The sequence below is a fragment of the Hakea prostrata genome, chromosome 5, assembly GCF_041222555.1.
Source record: "Hakea prostrata isolate BN-2017 chromosome 5, UWA_Hpros_2, whole genome shotgun sequence".
Classification (NCBI taxonomy): Eukaryota; Viridiplantae; Streptophyta; class Magnoliopsida; order Proteales; family Proteaceae; genus Hakea; species Hakea prostrata.
In genome coordinates, this window is record NC_142604.1 from 51,776,135 (window position 1) to 51,794,620 (window position 18,486).

Here is an 18,486-nt window from a genome sequence, read left to right on the forward strand (position 1 = left end):
ATTCTAATCCAAGGCCTAAGGTAAATCCAGTGAGTGACGTTGAATTAGAATAGTATAACTGTATGAATGGCTAATTATAACTCATTAATTGGCACTCATTAGAGATTTTTGGAGAGGAGCCAAACACCTTACTAGCTGCACCAATAATTAAAAACTAAAAGAAAAAGAATGCTCCACTTTGTCTTTTTTCTTTTTCTTTTTTCTTTATTCTTTTTTTATTTTCCCTTCCATAGGACATGTTGGGCTCGTATTATCTAACTTTGGACGGACTTGCTTCTCTCCTTCTTTTGGATTCCTGCATTTGGTCACAAGAATCTGACATGGCTATGAGAAATTTTGCAGCTGGTAAGGGACTTGCTCTCTGTGACCCTCTATCAATCTTCTACAGTTAGTTTATGCATGTTTCCTTGCTTTCAAGTTTCTACTACTGATTTCTCACGTACTGCTTGTTTACACAGGAAAAATGGCTATGAGAGACAATGGAGCTGGTAAAGAAATGATTATTTCTACCACTCTCCAACAATTTGGTGTTAAGGAGGAGTATGAAAAGCTTCGGAGTGCTGTAAATGACACGAAATTTTCAGTTATGGTTTTAGAAAGCCAGCTTTTGGGTTTGGATGGTCATGAGGATGAAACAGCAGCAAGAAAAAAGTTGGAGAAGACTAGAGAGTTATTTTATGAAGCAGAAGACAAGTTGGACGAGTTGTCATTTGAGATCATGAGAACCTTTCATCAGATGGAGGAAGGGATCACGAGGGAAGCGAGCAGCAGGATGGTAAGCATGATTTCTTCCTTATCGTTAGTACGTGGGTACCCACTTTTGTTGTATCGTCGCAAATTAATGTCTAGTAAAGTCGAGGATCTCCAGCATGTGTTGAATAATCTGAAAAGAGAAATTGGTCATGGTGCTCCCCCAACCCATTGCTCAAAAGGAAAAGAAAAGGATATTGATAAGGCCCTGTCTAAGGCCCTGTCTAATCATTATATTGAGGATGATGTGATTGAAAGGGATGAGGATGTAGAGGGCATTGTTGAGTTGTCTGTCCAGGGAATTGATAGAGGGACTTTAATAATTCCTATTGTGGGGAGAGCAGGTGTTGGGAAGACGGCACTAGCGAGTAAATTTTTTGATCAGTTTCGAAAATATTTTGTTCAGGCAATTTGGGTTACCGTGTCACAGAAGGAGTTGAATCTAAAAAAGGTTGCTGAAGAAATAGTCAAAGCCTGTCCCCCTACTGGAAGTAGTAGTTTGGAAGAGACTCTGAGTGGAAGAGACTTTCTAATTGTGTTGGATGACGTTTGGGACCAAGATAAAGAAAAATGGGATAATTTGGTGAGAATACTAAGCAGTGGTGAAGACTGGGAGAGCCTAGTTATCGTCACAACACGAAGTGATGAAGTTGCATCAGTGGCGCGTACATCTGCTCCATATAATTTAAGTGAACTATCAGAAGATGCCAGTTGGAAATTGTTCGAGAGAGAAGCATTTGAATCTGCAGAGAGAAGCGAAGATCATCCAGTCAGAAAATTGAGATCTACAATTGTTAAGCAATGCCACGGTTTGCCATTAGTATTGAAAGCTGTAGGTCGTGCCTTCCGCTTCAAACCAAACGTAGAGTGGTGGGCAGCTGCCTTACAAACTCTTGCTGATAAATCTGCAGCTACTGTTTTTCAAATTCCAATTCTGAAGATGTGCTACGATAGCATACCATCAACATTGCAGAAACGATGCTTTGCCTATTGTTCGGGTATTTCCCGAGAATTTTACTATTGAGAAGAAAAGCTTGATTCAACAATGGATGGCTCATGGTTTCTTAGAAGAAGAAGTAGCAAGAGCACCACCGGCAGCATCGTCATCCACTAGCAGCAGCGGTGCAGGAGATCATCATGTCAAAAGATTATTGATGGAAGATATAGGTGATTCCTATTTTGAATCTTTGGTAAACAGGTCCTTGCTTCTCATCGAGAATTTTGATCATGAAGAAGACGAGCCATTAGATTACAGGATGGATGGGTTATTTCGTGATTTTGCACGAACTCTCTTGGGAAATGATTCCATCTTGTCAAATCGAACATATCTTTGTTCTCTTCCTTCTGCTGTTAACATTCCTCTTGATGCTCCTTTTCTGAAGTTTAAGAGCCTGCGTGTACTCGAACTTACACATTTCAGCAAAGACGAGTTGCCATCCTCAATTGGAGACTTAATGCACTTGAGGTATCTTGATCTTTCCTGTGGTACTTTTAAAGCATTACCTGCTTCCATTCAAAGCTCTACCATTTGCAAAGACTTTGAAGCTGTCGCATTGTGTAAATCTTCAAAGATTGCCTAGAGGAATGACAAAACTGATCAACCTGAGGCATCTAGAGAATGAAAGGAGTTTGAGAAACATACCAAGAGGTTTTATAAGGAAGCAGAGTGACCTTCAAACCTTCAATTTCTTCCATGTTGGCAACACTACTGTTTCTGATGAAGCTGATATTGAAGAGCTGAAGTTTCTAAAACATCTCCGAGGAAGATTGAGTTTAATTGGTCTTGACAATGTGAAAAATGAAAAAGATGCTAGAGAAGCAAATTTGAAGGAGAAAACAAGACTTGAGGAGTTGATGTTAGAATGGGAATCTGATTGGCATGTTTGTACCAATGATCAGGATAGGGAGAAGAAAGTCTTCATAGTTGAGCAGCTCCAACCTCCTCAAAATCTATTGCTTCTAACAATACTGCGTTTTGGCGGATCCAGGCTCCCTACATGGTTGGATGATGGAAGTTCGCATCTTATGAATTTACAGGAACTCTGTATTCATGCATGTCACCATGTAAAATCTCTAGATCTGAAAGGCTTGAAGTCTCTTCAAAAACTGATTATCTCATACTGTGAAAATCTAGAGTATGCAAGAATCGTGGGTCTCTTGCAGCTGGAGCTTTTGGAATTTAACAGATGTGATAAGCTGAAATCTCTATTGGGATTAGGTTTTTTAAATCAGGAAGAGCAACTCAATTCTTCAAGAGAAGAACTTGTGCACAACATACCCGACCTCAATAGGCTTGAGAAGCTGCACATCAAAAGCTGTGATCATCTTACAAACCTAAGAGAGGAGGAGATGTCGCTCCTGGAGTCTCTGAACACACTTCATATAGAAAATTGCAAAAATTCAATGATTTTTCCCAAGGGGACAAAAAAACTTAAGTGCCTTGAGCACTTGCAGATAGAAAATTGTCCAAATTTAAAGGAATTGCCAGAGGGCATTCCATATTTGGTACATCTTAGACATTTTTCAATTAAAAATTGCCCTAAGCTTATGGTTTTATCAAAAGAAATCCTACGCTGTACACATCTACGAAGGCTCAGTATTTTTAATTGTACAAATCTGAGGCGTCTTCCCGAGGGAATTGGCAGATTTGGGTTCCTTAAGGAATTGGAGATTAATGGATGTGACTTTTTGGTCTCTTTTACAAGGGAAATGCAAAAGATGTGGTGTCTGCAAAAGCTGAAGATTGAGAGGTGTTCACATTTGATGGATCTATCTGAAAGCCTGTGTGATATGTTGGGGTAATTGTATTACAAATTCTTCAAACATACAAAGATGAAATCGCAATACAATTGAGAGATGAAGATCGTCTTTAGCAAATTTGAAGAGCTTGAAGTAGCAACCGAACGAACCACTGATTGATGAGGTTGAGTCACACCTTGATGCTGTCTTTAAGGTAATTGATGCACCCTACTACCAAGGGTTCTTCGCACCACCACCTCCAAGATAAAGCAACCTCCAACTAGAAGATGAGGTAGTTCTTTTAGTCCCTTAAAGGAGCCAAAAGCTAGAGCACAACACTTAGACAACTCAAGAAAGAAATGAACTTTGTAGAACAAATAATGTGAGTGAGGAGAGTCACAATAGCACACAATATGCAAGGAAGAGTTGGGTTTATATAGGCCCAAACCACACCTCCCCACAAGGGGAGAATCAATTCTCCACTAATGGAGAATCAATGGTTTGTCCCTCCTCCACTAATGTGAATAAACCCCCTTGACCTAACCTCCCCACTACTTGGGGAAGTAACTCTCATATTCACTTCTTTGGAATGAATAGGCTTTAACCCATTCAAAGACCTTAACCCCCACTCATGGTAATGGCTATGAATGGTCATGAAGTTGAAATGACCCAACAATCCCCCACAAGTTTAAAATACTCAGTCCCTCTATCGGTTCTAAGTCTTTTAATCTTCTTGCCAAGTTGATTTTCAACTTCCATTTTGTAAGATATAAATGCCTTTCCGGCCTCATCCTTTGATTTGAGCAAATAAATCATGATAAATCTAGAATAATCATCTATGAAGGTGATAACATAATTGTTTCCTCCCCTTGACTCATATGACTTATAGTCACATAAGTCACTATGGATCAATTCCAAAAGATCACTCTTTCTATCCATAGTCTTGTGAGGCATTTTGGTTAACTTAGCCTCCACACAAGTTTTACACTTGTCCTTGGGAGATTCCACCTTTTCGGTGATCATCCCTAACTTGCATAGTTTGGTGATATATTTTACACTACTATGACCTAACCTACCATGCCACAAATCAAAAGAATTAGACGAAACAACAAAGTAAGCAGAAGAGGTACTAGCCTTTTCAATTACAACATTAGAAATACTAAGTACAAACAATCCCTCACTAAGATATCCCTTTCCCACAAATACATTGTTTTTAGTGATAATTGCCTTATCACTTTCAAAAGCCAACTTCATTCCTACTTTTTTAAGCAAAGGAATTGAAATTAAATTTCGCCTAATATCCGGCACATGGAGAACATTGGTGAGAACAATAGTTTTTCCCGAAGTAAGTTTCAAAGTAACCTTACCTTTTCCCATAACAGGGGCACTTTGGGAGTTTCCCATAAATACCTTTTCATCATTTGAGCCCATGGAATAAGAGGAAAACATCTTGAGATCACCACAGATATGTCTTGTAGCACCGCTATCCAACACCCAATCCTTTGGTTTTTCAACCAAATTGGCTTCTGTGATCATAGCTACAAACACATCATCTTCAACTAGGTTCACCTTTTCAACTTTTTTCTTCTTAAACCTACAATCTTTCTTAAAATGGCCAACCTTTCCACAAACAAAACAAGTCAGTTTCTTCTTCTTAGAAGACTCATCATATTCTTGATGACTTTTCCTCTTCTTGTTTTGCTTGTTGGTTTCCACCAAGTTCGCTTTTAAGCGACTTTCTCCAAGGTCTTTTTCACCTTTGTCTTTGAACCGGTTCCTTTCTTCAATCTTGATCCTTACAACGAACTGGTCTAAGGTCAATCCTGTCTTCTTATGTTTCATAGACATCTTGAAAGCATTCCATGAAGGTGGAAGTTTCTCAATCAAGGCACCGGTTACAAATTCTTCAGGTAAGACCATTTTCTCTTTTGCTAGCTTCCCAACCACAATTTGAAATAAATCAATTTGGGTTGATATTGTGTCACTATCTTTCATAGTAAAATTTAGAAAGCTAGCCACCAAGTATTTCTTTGAACCAGCATCTTCAAGAGAATACTTTTTAACCAAAGCATCCCAAATCGAATAAGCATATTCTAATGAACTATACACATGGTATAAGTCATTAGATAATGCATTCAGAATTCGATTCTTGCATTGGTAGTCCGCTTGAATCCAAGCCACCCTTTTGCCCTCCTTAATAGGATCAATACTTTTTTCTGGCATGGGTTCAGTCAAGGCAAATGCCACCCCAATTTGGGCTAAGGCAAATAGCAACATTTGCCTCCACCTTTTGAAGTTTTGACCTCCAAACTGTTCGATTTTGTCGGAACTCGGTGACAATCCTCATCTTACCCAAATCCGGGATAAGATCTCATCACTCGTTGGAATTACATTAGTGGGGATTGAATCATGAGTAGCAAGGAATGGATATCTCATACCATCTATGGCAACGAAAGTGTCGTCACCTTGTTTGTTGACATTTCCCTCAACGGTATTGTTTGAAGGATCTCCTCCGGTGTTAATTCCATCAACAACCTCAGTGTTGTTGTCTCCGTCTTTGTTGAAGTCGCCATCTCCAAGACTTGCCATTGGATCTTCCAAATCAATTACCTTAAACTTGTTGGGGTAATTGTATTACAAAATCTTCAAACATACAAAGATGAAATCGTAATACAATTGAGAGATGAAGATCGTCTTTAGCAAATTTGAAGAGCTTGAAGTAGCAACCGAATGAACCACCGATTGATGAGGTTGAGTCACACCTTGATGCTGTCTTTAAGGTAATTGATGCACCCTACTACCAAGGGTTCTTCGCACCACCACCTCCAAAATAAAGCAACCTCCAACTAGAAGATGAGGTAGTTCTTCTAGTCCCTTAAAGGAGACAAAAGCTAGAGCACAACACTTAGACAACTCAAGAAAGAAATGAACTTTGTAAAACAAATAATGTGAGTGAGGAGAGTCACAATAGCACACAATATGCAAGGAAGGGTTGGGTTTATATAGGCCCAAACCACACCTCCCCACAAGGGGAGAATCAATTCTCCACTAATGGAGAATCAATGGTTTGTCCCTCCTCCACTAATGTGAATAAACCCCCTTGACCTAACCTCCCCACTACTTGGGGAAGTAACTCTCATATTCACTTCTTTGGAATGAATAGGCTTTAACCCATTCAAAGACCTTAACCCCCACTCATGGTAATGGCCATGAATGGTCATGAAGTTGAAATGAGAAATAAAGGTCAAGAGTTAGAATTTGAGTAATTCCACCATTCAAGTTAGCCCACCTCATCACCATGATCAAGACCTTTAAGACCCATGACCAATGTCATGAAGAGCCTCATAACCAAAGCCATGAAGGGCCTCCTTTAACCAAGGTCATGAAGGGCCTCCTTAACTCATGGTGCCTCATTACCACCCTTACCTCAAGGGTCCCACACACAAACAAAACAATTAAATAAAAGAAATGCAAAAACTAATTTTGAAACTTAATATATAGATAATATAGATTTTAATAAAAAACCTAACAATCCCCCACAAGTTTCAAAATTGCAAAAAAGGACTCGTGTTGTGACTTTATTAGACACTAAAGGACACATCGTTGTAGGTGTCTTTCGGACTTGAACCTACACTAGGTCTAATGAGTTGCGCTACAAAGTACGGGTAGAGTCAGACTCCTTGAACCTTTCCTCATTAGTGTAGCTGACCGCCCCATCATCCATGTCCTAAAGGTCGACTTTTGGAGCTACCTTTTACACTACACATTGGACTTTTGAACCGGCCATGTCCCTTATCTTGGATTCATGAATGTTTAGAGCACTCGCCTATAAGTTCTCATTAGTAGCGGCCAAACCACCTACATCCACTTAGGTTAGTCTCTGATGTGCACCACAACTAACACACCCCCACATTCCTTGGGATTAGACTAATTAAGAGCTTCGCTCAACCTTACCCTTGTGGTAGTACTATTACCTTCATCTACACCCTAGAATGGAATAATTATAAATGGTAGTACTGAACCGATCTTCCCATGATTTCGTTTGTACCCCTTGAACCTAATTCAGGTATTTAGCCTCTTCACATAGGTAGGGTATCCATCATGTGACCCGAGGATTAGGCATTAACCCCATTCCTGTAGATGCAATACACAAGTTTTTGACAAACATAGCCTTTGTGAACATGTCAGCTTGATTCCTTTCTGACTTCACATAATCGATAGCTATCATTCCTTCATCTATGTACTGTTGCACAAGATTGTGTCTAAGGCGTATATGCCTCCTTTTACCATTGTACACCTTATTCTTGGCTAAGTGAATAGCTGCTTGGTTATCACAATGTAGTGATACCGATGGCGTCGGTTTTTCCCACAATGGTATATCCGCCATTAAACTTCTAAGCCATTCGAACACGTTCAACTGCGCCTTCCTCTAAAGCTATGAACTCTCGCCTTCCATGGTAGAACCTGTTCCACATGATTGCTTTGTGGACTTCCAAGAGATTGCACCACCTGCTAGTGTAAACACATACCCACTAGTGGCTAAGGATTCGTTTGTATCCGAAATCCAATTAGCATCGCAATACCCTTCTAAAACTGTTGGTTTACCACTATAGTGTAAACTATAGTCTATAGTACCTTTTAGGTACCTTAGTAATCTATCAATTGCACTCCAATGGATAATTCCATTTTCCTCACAAAACTTATCAAGATTAAAATACTCAGTCCCTCTATCGGTTCTAAGTCTTTTAATCTTCTTGCCAAGTTGATTTTCAACTTCCGTTTTGTAAGATATAAATGCCTTTCCGGCCTCATCCTTTGATTTGAGCAAATAAATCATGATAAATCTAGAATAATCATCTATGAAGGTGATAACATAATTGTTTCCTCCCCTTGACTCATATGACTTATAGTCACATAAGTCACTATGGATCAATTCCAAGAGATCACTCTTTCTATCCATAGTCTTGTGAGGCATTTTGGTTAACTTAGCCTCCACACAAGTTTTACACTTGTCCTTGGGAGATTCCACCTTTTCAGTGATCATCCCTAACTTGCATAGTTTGGTGATATATTTTACACTACTATGACCTAACCTACCATGCCACAAATCAAAAGAATTAGACGAAACAACAAAGTAAGCAGAAGAGGTACTAGCCTTTTCAATTACAACATTAGAAATACTAAGTACAAACAATCCCTCACTAAGATATCCCTTTCCCACAAATACATTGTTTTTAGTGATAATTGCCTTATCACTTTCAAAAGCCAACTTCATTCCTACTTTATTAAGCAAAGGAATTGAAATTAAATTTCGCCTAATATCCGGCACATGGAGAACATTGGTGAGAACAATAGTTTTTCCCGAAGTAAGTTTCAAAGTAACCTTACCTTTTCCCATAACAAGGGCACTTTGGGAGTTTCCCATAAATACCTTTTCATCATTTGAGCCCATGGAATAGGAGGAAAACATCTTGAGATCACCACAGATATGTCTTGTAGCACCGCTATCCAACACCCAATCCTTTGGTTTTTCAACCAAATTGGTTTCTGTGATCATAGCTACAAACACATCATCTTCAACTAGGTTCACCTTTTCAACTTTTTTCTTCTTAAACCTACAATCTTTCTTAAAATGGCCAACCTTTCCACAAACAAAACAAGTCAGTTTCTTCTTCTTAGAAGACTCATCATATTCTTGATGACTTTTCCTCTTCTTGTTTTGCTTGTTGGTTTCCACCAAGTTCGCTTTTAGGCGACTTTCTCCAAGGTCTTTTTCACCTTTGTCTTTGAACCGATTCCTTTCTTCAATCTTGATCCTTACAACCAACTGGTCTAAGGTCAATCTTGTTTTCTTATGTTTCATAGACATCTTGAAAGCATTCCATGAAGGTGGAAGTTTCTCAATCAAGGCACCGGTTACAAATTCTTCAGGTAAGACCATTTTCTCTTTTGCTAGCTTCCCAACCACAATTTGAAATAAATCAATTTGGGTTGATATTGTGTCACTATCTTTCATAGTAAAATTTAGAAAGCTAGCCACCAAGTATTTCTTTGAACCAGCATCTTCAAGAGAATACTTTTTAACCAAAGCATCCCAAATCGAATAAGCATATTCTAATGAACTATACACATGGTATAAGTCATTAGATAATGCATTCAGAATTCGATTCTTGCATTGGTAGTCCGCTTGAATCCAAGCCACCCTTTTGCCCTCCTTAACAGGATCAATACTTTTTTCTGGCATGGGTTCAGTCAAGGCAAATGCCACCCCAATTTGGGCTAAAGCAAATAGCAACATTTGCCTCCACCTTTTGAAGTTTTGACCTCCAAACTGTTCGATTTTGTCGAACTCGGTGACAATCCTCATCTTACCCAAATCCGGGATAAGATCCGTCATCGTTGGAATTACATTAGTGGGGATTGAATCATGAGTAGCAAGGAATGGATATCTCATACCATCTATGGCAACGAAAGTGTCGTCACCTTGTTTGTTGACATTACCTTCAACGCTATTGTTTGAAGGATCTCCTCCGGTGTTAACTCCATCAACAACCTCAATGTTGTTGTCTCCGTCTTTGTTGAAATCGCCATCTCCAAGACTTGCCATTGGATCTTCCAAAAAATTACCTTAAACTTGTTGGGGTAATTGTATTACAAATTCTTCAAACATACAAAGATGAAATCGCAATACAATTGAGAAATGAAGATCGTCTTTAGCAAATTTGAAGAGCTTGAAGTAGCAACCGAACGAACCACTGATTGATGAGGTTGAGTCACACCTTGATGCTGTCTTTAAGGTAATTGATGCACCCTACTACCAAGGGTTCTTCGCACCACCGCCTCCAAGATAAAGCAACCTCCAACTAGAAGATGAGGTAGTTCTTCTAGTCCCTTAAAGGAGCCAAAAGCTAGAGCACAACACTTAGACAACTCAAGAAAGAAATGAACTTTGTAAAACAAATAATGTGAGTGAGGAGAGTCACAATAGCACACAATATGCAAGGAAGAGTTGGGTTTATATAGGCCCAAACCACACCTCCCCACAAGGGGAGAATCAATTCTCCACTAATGGAGAATCAATGGTTTGTCCCTCCTCCACTAATGTGAATAAACCCCCTTGACCTAACCTCCCCACTACTTGGGGAAGTAACTCTCATATTCACTTCTTTGGAATGAATAGGCTTTAACCCATTCAAAGACCTTAACCCCCACTCATGGTAATGGCTATGAATGGTCATGAAGTTGAAATGAGAAATAAAGGTCAAGAGTTAGAATTTGAGTAATTCCACCATTCAAGTTAGCCCACCTCATCACCATGATCAAGACCTTTAAGACCCATGACCAATGTCATGAAGGGCCTCCTTTAACCATGGTCATGAAGGGTCTTCTTTACTAATGGTGCCTCATTACCACCCTTACCTCATGGTGCCACACACAAACAAAACAATTAAATAAAAGAAATGCAAAAACTAATTTTGAAACTTAATATATAGATAATATAGATTTTAATAAAAAACCTAACATGATATGAATTGGCTTCTTTTTTTGAAATTTTAAGTTTTTTTTTTTGGTTGTTTTGGGGGGGGGGGGGGGGGGGTTGGGGAGGGTGGGCACAAAAAAAAAAATTTATTATAAAATCTTATAAAAATAATTTTAATTTTTGTTGGGAAACCCCACGGGACTTCGTGTTTTGGCGATATGTGGATGTTCTAATCTGCAAGTTCTACCGAAGGGGTTGGGAAAACTCCGAAAGCTCCATCTGTTGGAAATAACTAATTGTTCCAATCTAGAAGCTCTACCAGAGAGCTTGGGAGAACTCTCTTTGCTTCAATCCCTCAACATCCAGAAATGCTTTAATTTGACATCATTCCCCAACCGTCTGCAACAAATGACATCCTTACGGGTACTTTGGTTGATCGAGTGTCATAAACTTCAAGATTTTCTTGATGGGCTGAGATCTCTCTTAGCACTTGAGAAGTTGGCCATCTGGGGATGTCATAATCTCATCCAACCTTTGTCACAGCAGGGGATTGGAAATCTAAAATCATTACAAGAGTTGACCATTTCAAATTGTTCAAAATTAGAAAGCCTCCCAGAAGGATTGGAGAACCTCCCATCACTTAAAGAGTTGGTTATTTGGAGCTGCCCCAAATTGAAGCACTCAGAGTCAAAGATACAGCAGCTAATATGGAGAAAGTTGCGTAAGCTGAGAATAAGACACTGTCCTTACCTGGAGACCGTAGATGATGAATCTGATCCTGATTACATTGTCATTACTCCTCCCCACTCTACAGGTTCGTTACCTTCTACTTGTTGCTTACTTTTGAATTTTTATTTCTAACCAATGCTTGAAAATCTAGTGCTTTTTTTAGCGAGTTATTACTTCTTTCCCCTGTTTTTCTTATCTTCTATAAATTTATATAGATCTATATTTTTCGTTGATAAGAATTAAAGAATGGAGCTTGTTATGGTTACAAAGTCATTGTTCACTGGAGTGGCTGTCATTGACTGTGGTCTTGAGTGTGTGTCTTGGTAAATTTTTTACCATACATTGCCATATAGACACACATCGTTTTTCTTATTTTATTATTATTGATGCATTCCTTTCGAACCTATAAACTTTTGTACCTTGTTGTTTTCTATTTGCCGTCAATTTTTCTTAAAATAAGTTCAGACTTCAAAGGTAGTAAATTCTCCTTTCTTTCTTCGAGTTTCTTTTGAAAGATAAAGGAAATTTTATTCCAGACCTGGGCAGTGAAACACAGAGCCATGGAAAGGTATGAACAAGATAAACCTTCACTGTATATGAGAATCCTGAATCTGAGTTTCTATTCCTTGGCAAGCCCGACCATTATCCACCAGTAGTAAAGTTTGAAGCAAAACGAGCTTTCTGTAATAGAACAGAGACTTCAAAACTGGTTGAAATGTCAAAAAAGGACAGGTTAATTTAATTTCTGAAGCAAAGGAAATTCAGAAAATAAAGTGGATGTATTGTTGAGTTGGACTGGAATGGTCTTATGCCCAATCTGAGCTGCACTTTCTATATATGTAATGGTTCAGGTTGGATACATCATCCCTCTACATGACCTAAACTGGATTCCTTTCTTTTTTGTCTTTTTTTCTTGTTTTCTCCTTGACCTACCTTGTTCTTCTAGACTCCCTAATTTTCTGTTTTCTAGTTTTGCTTATGTAAGGTCATTGAATTTCACTTGTTGATGTGCTTAATCTTATGAGTTCATGCTCGTACATTTCTTTTATGTGTGCTTGTGTTTTAGCTAATTGGAAATTTACTCTCTGCACAAGTGACTCAATTTTATGTTTATTGTGCTTTTTTATTCTACCCCGGACTAATATAATGTATGTCAATTAAATGTCTTACACTTGCCTTGATTTTGGAAGTGTCTATTATATAAAAACATAGTAGTAAAAGATGACTCATGAAATATAAATTTTGCAGATATTCATAATCTGTCTTTAGTGCATTTTGAGTTTACTGGGGAACAACTTGAGTTTACTTTACTTGTTAACTCTTGAGACCTTGAAATATTTTTGAAAACTTTTGATTTTAATTTTCAGATTAGTCTCAACTCTCAAGCAAATTTAGAAAGCATTTGAGAATTTCCTATTGTTGAGAAGTTACTTTTTCCAGAGGAAGAGATGTGGCTTAATCTTGTAACTCATTGTGCTAGTCTCTTTTCCCTGCCCCATGGAATGCTCCCCTCGCCCCTCCCCGTCCCCACAGCACTAGCTTGCACTTGCAGCATGTGCCCAACCTGTGCCCAACCCTTTCCCAAGAATATTGAACTGCTTTTGTATTTTGTGTCCGATTCTGTGCAGTTCATGAGAATCAGGAGGGTTTACAACTTTATGCAGCTCCAAATTTGCAGAGATAGTGAAACCATTGATGTCGCTCTCAGTTTAGAATGGAGAGACTCTGATCGATGATTTACAATTCCAATCCTGAAGGTTCCGGTCCCCTTGGATGCTTCACAACTTGCAATAGTTGCAGCAGGATTTACCTTCACCCCTGCTATTGGTTCATGATCGATACAGATGTATTCCTGCTACTGCTATTGGTTTTCTGAGTTAGTTCTGGTTATGAAAGTGTTCTGTTGGACATGCATTCTTGCTTATTTTGCAAAACTTTGTATACTGCATTAAACGTATACCTACAGAGCATTAATAGTTGAATTTGATGGGGGGGGGGAGTACGCTTATTGTTGGACAACATAACAGCTCCATCTCTTCATGGATTTTCTAGGCATGCAGCCAGGGTTCAATTAGCCTTTTCGACAAGGGGCAACTCGATATTGGTGTCAACTAGAAGTGGTCCAGCATGTGGTCAAACCATGTTGGAAATATATTACCACAAGGCAATCATATAAGACAAATAAAGCAGAATTAGAAAACTTATCTTGATTCAAATGGCATGAACAAAACCCTTTTCGAAAGCTTTGTTACATACATCCATCTTGATAAACGAAAATTGACGGAGTTGAAACGTGCCGGTAACGACACTTTCTTTAAGGTATTTAAAAGCCCCCGAATTGTGAACACGGGTCAAGAATGTGTTTTCACCTCCAAGATCAGTCAACCCCTCCATCTCAGACGGTGCACTCTGTAATTGATGGACTAAGGGATCCATAAAGCTACATTCACCAATTCGTTTTCTATGACACAATTTAAAGTAAACCAATGATTTTCAAAACATTTGTGCAAGAATAACAAACCCCTCCCACCTTTATATAGGAGAGCAAGAGACACCACCGAAGGTTGTCTCCAAAGGATATATCTTTTCCCTTAAGGCATGTTTGTTAGCCACCAAACTAGCCTTCCAAAAGAGACACCTATTGGCCATTTAGGTGTCTTTTAGGAAAAAACTCAACCTTTAGAAAAGTAGTTTTTTTGAATTTTCAAATAAAACTATGAAAATTACAACAATCCCCCACAAAATTCAAAAATTTCGAGAAAACAAAATTCTGAATTGGTGAACATATTAGACACGATAGGACACGTCGTTATAGGTGTCTTTCGGACTTGATAGGTCATTTAATTGCATTAATATTATATCAAATCCTTTATATTTTAATGAGACTAATTGGTTGTTTTATTTGGATATGGACAGATTATAGCATTCGGATATCAAATCTATAAAAAGAATGGTTAGAACCATATTGGCACATCTTTAAATCAAATCAAAGAATCACACCTAAATTAAGATGGAAGATTTGATTATGTCCAAAGCTAGAGGTTTGATCTTGCCCAAATCAGAAGGATTTTCGTAAAAAGTCTTAATTCAGCAAGCAAATATTTCGTTCTCTCTTGCGATCAGACATCTAAGGAATAAGCTGAATTGGAAAGTGACTAAATTGGAAACCATTGCATTGGCAAAGATGACGAAAGGAAACAACTGAATTGGGAAGAATTGCATTGCCAAAGCGAACGATGGAAATAACAGATTTGGAAAGAATGCAGAATTGGCAGGAATCCTCTATAAGAAGGAACGCATTTTCAGAGATTGAAGAACACACACAAGCTACAACAAGAGGAAGCCACAGTTCTGAGGAAGAACGGCATAATGTTTTCTATTTTCACTTCTTTGTTTTTCTTTTCCATGTCTAGCTAATTCTAGCTTTCGATCAAGATTAATGGAAGTTTGATTTTCATCAATTGTGAGACTTTGGATTATCAGTTTTCTTTAATTCTCAGGTATTTATGCGTTTTCTATATTTATTATGTTATTGTATTAATCCTTAGACAAGAGGCATGTTGTTTTATGATTAATACAATACTCAGTCAATTCTTATATAAGTGACAAATAGCATTCTAGAATGGGTAATCAATGCCCTGGAGAGTTTGCTATAAGAATGTATATCCTAGTTTAAATAAACAAGGCTTTTCCGGGTTTATTGACTAGGGATTGGGTCTTTCAATTTTTAATGCGATTAATAAACATAACTCAAAGGACAGATCCGAATGTTATGTTTATTAATTAGGGAATAACTCAAAGGACAGATCCGAAGGTTATCAATAAAGTAGGGAAATATTGGTTGTTAGAGGACTGATCATCAATGACCATAACCAATCTACCCGAAATTAAAGTTTTTATTCCGAAATTAAAGTTTTTATTTTTTAAGTCAATGATCAATTGAGAGAATCAATACTGAAGTTAACTCTTGATCGAAAGTTTTTATTATTCTAATTTTCTTGTTAACTACTGCATTCGTTTATTTTTATTTAATTTGTTGATTCAAAACCCCCCAATTTTTATCAAAGAATAAATCTTCACCAATCTCTGTGGATTCGACCCTACTCACTACTAATACAAATTCAGTTGAGATAAGGATTATCTTTGGTGGATTCGACACCCGCCAAATTTTGGTGCCGTTGCCGGGGATTGGTTCTTTTAGATTTATTCATTTTGCTTTGTTTTATTTTATTTTATTTATTTATTTTTCTTAATCTCTTGGTTGTTTGTTTTATGCCTCGATCTACTCGTACAGGTGAACTTCAATTTGATCCTGAGATTGAGAAAACAACCCGTAGATTGAGGAAGGAAACCAAACAACATTTTCAGGGAGTATCATCTTCTTCATCTGCTAGTATTGATTTAATTGGATTATTTGGGGTTGAAGAAAAAATCATGGATGCTAATAATATTAATGAGAGGACCTTAAAAGATTTAGCCATGCCAGATTTGAACCAACAACCATTATGTATTGAATATCCAAATATTGAGGTTGCTTTTGAATTAAAATCTGGTTTGATTCATTTACTCCCCACTTTCCGTGGTCTTGCAGTTGAAGATCCTCATAAACATCTCAAGGAGTTCCATGTGGTGTGCTCCACAATGAGGCCACATGGTGTAACCGATGAACAAATCAAGTTACGAGCCTTTCCATTTTCTTTGTTTGAAAAAGCTAAAGATTGGTTATACTACTTACCTTCTGGTTCAATAACCACCTGGATTGAGATGAAAAGGCAGTTTCTTGAAAAGTTTTTTCCTGCCTCGCGGGCTGCTACTATAAGGAAAGATATATGTGGGATCCGACAATATCATGGAGAAACTCTTCATGAATATTGGGAAAGATTTAAGCAATTGTGTGCTAGTTATCCCCAACATCAAATTTCTGACCAACTTCTAATTCAATATTTTTATGAAGGGTTATCTAACATGGATAGGAATATGATTGATGCTGCTAGTGGAGGTGCGTTAGTACATAAAACCCCTACTGAGGCAAGAAATCTAATTTCTAATATGGCTGCCAACACTCAACAATTTGGGACTAGACGGGATGATCCACCAAGAAAAGTTAATGAGGTAAGTGTCTCTTCCATTGACCAACGTTTGAATAATCTAACTTCTCTTGTGGAAAAATTGGTTGTAGGAAATATCCAACAAGTGAAGGCTTGTGGTATTTGCTTCAAAACAAATCATGCCACAGATGCATGCCCAACACTTCAAGATGAGACTCATGAACATGCCAATATTGTTGGAGGATTCCCAGGTCCACCACAAAGAAGATATGATCCATACTCAAACACATACAATTCAAGATGGAAGGATCACCCAAATCTGAGTTATGGGCCTAGAGCTAACAATTTCCAACAATAATATCAGCCTAGGCAGTCTGATCAACAATATCAACAAGTTCCTAAGCAAGATAAGTCTCTTGAACAATTAGTTGAATCTCTTGCTGTTAGTTCTCATCAATTCCAATAGGATACAAGAGCAAGTATTCAGAACTTGGAGAGTCAAATCAGTCAACTCGCATCTTCAGTAAGTAAGCTTGAGAATCAAGGAAAATTGCCCTCACAAACAATTATCAATCCAAAGCAAAATGTGAGTGCCATGACATTGAGAAGTGGTAAAGAGTTAGAAAGACCCATTGCTTATCATTCAAATTTAAGAGAGGAGACAGAAAAAGAAGTAACACTTCCTCCTTTTCCAACAAGACTTTCTCAATCAAAAAAACTTGAAGAGGAAAAAGAAATTCTTGAGACATTTCGCAAAGTTGAGGTAAATATTCCTTTAATTGATGCTATCAAACAAATTCCTCGCTATGCGAAATTTCTTAAGGAATTATGTACTAATAAGAGAAAGTTGCAAGGCAATGAGAAAATAAGTGTGGGGGAGAATGTCTCAGCTGTGTTACAAAAGAAATTACCTTCAAAGTGCAAAGATCCAGGTATGTTTGTCATTCCTTGTAAAATAGGTAATGTGAAAGTTAAGAAGGCCATGTGTGATTTGGGTGCTTCTATTAATGTTATGCCTTTATCAGTTTATAAATCTTTGAATGTTGGTCCTTTAAAGAATACTGGCATAATAATTCAATTGGCTGATAGATCAAATGTTTATCCTGAAGGAGTGTTAGAAAATGTTTTAGTTTTTCCTGCAGATTTTTGTGTACTTGATATGGAAGAAGACTATTCTCCTAATTCAAGTTTGATTTTATTGGGGAGACCTTTCTTGAAAACTGCTAGAACTAAAATCGATGTGCATGATGGAACATTAACAATGGAGTTTGATGGCGAGATCATTAAATTTAATATCTATGCTTCCATGAGATATCCTAATGATGTATATGATGTTTATGCTTTTGATGCCATTGACACTCTAGCTCAAAAAATATTTAATTTTTGTGATGAGCTCAAAAAATATTTAATTTTTGTGATGAAGACAAGTTAAAAATTGCACTTAGTAATGGTTTAACTCTTAGAAAAGTGCAGCTTGCAAAAGAAGAGTTTGCAATAGAGGATGAATTGCAAAATACTATTTTTGAATTAGAGTCACTTAGACCAATGAGAGTTGATGTTCTTTTTGCTAATCTTCCTATTTCTAACACAAAACTTTTACCCTCTATTGTGCAGGCCCCCAAGTTGGAACTCAAAACATTGCCAAATCATTTAAAATATGCATTCTTGGGTGATAATAAAAGTCTCCCCGTAATTATTTCAAGTAAGTTGAATGCATTAGAAGAAGAGAGATTGCTTAGA

At 37.7% G+C, this 18,486-nt stretch overlaps 1 pseudogene; it reads left to right on the plus strand.

Annotated features, from left to right (window-relative positions):
- The first annotated feature begins 320 nt into the window (after nt 1-320).
- On the plus strand, nt 321-11,841 carry LOC149016467 (disease resistance protein RGA2-like; annotated as a pseudogene).
- The last annotated feature ends 6,645 nt before the right edge of the window (nt 11,842-18,486 follow it).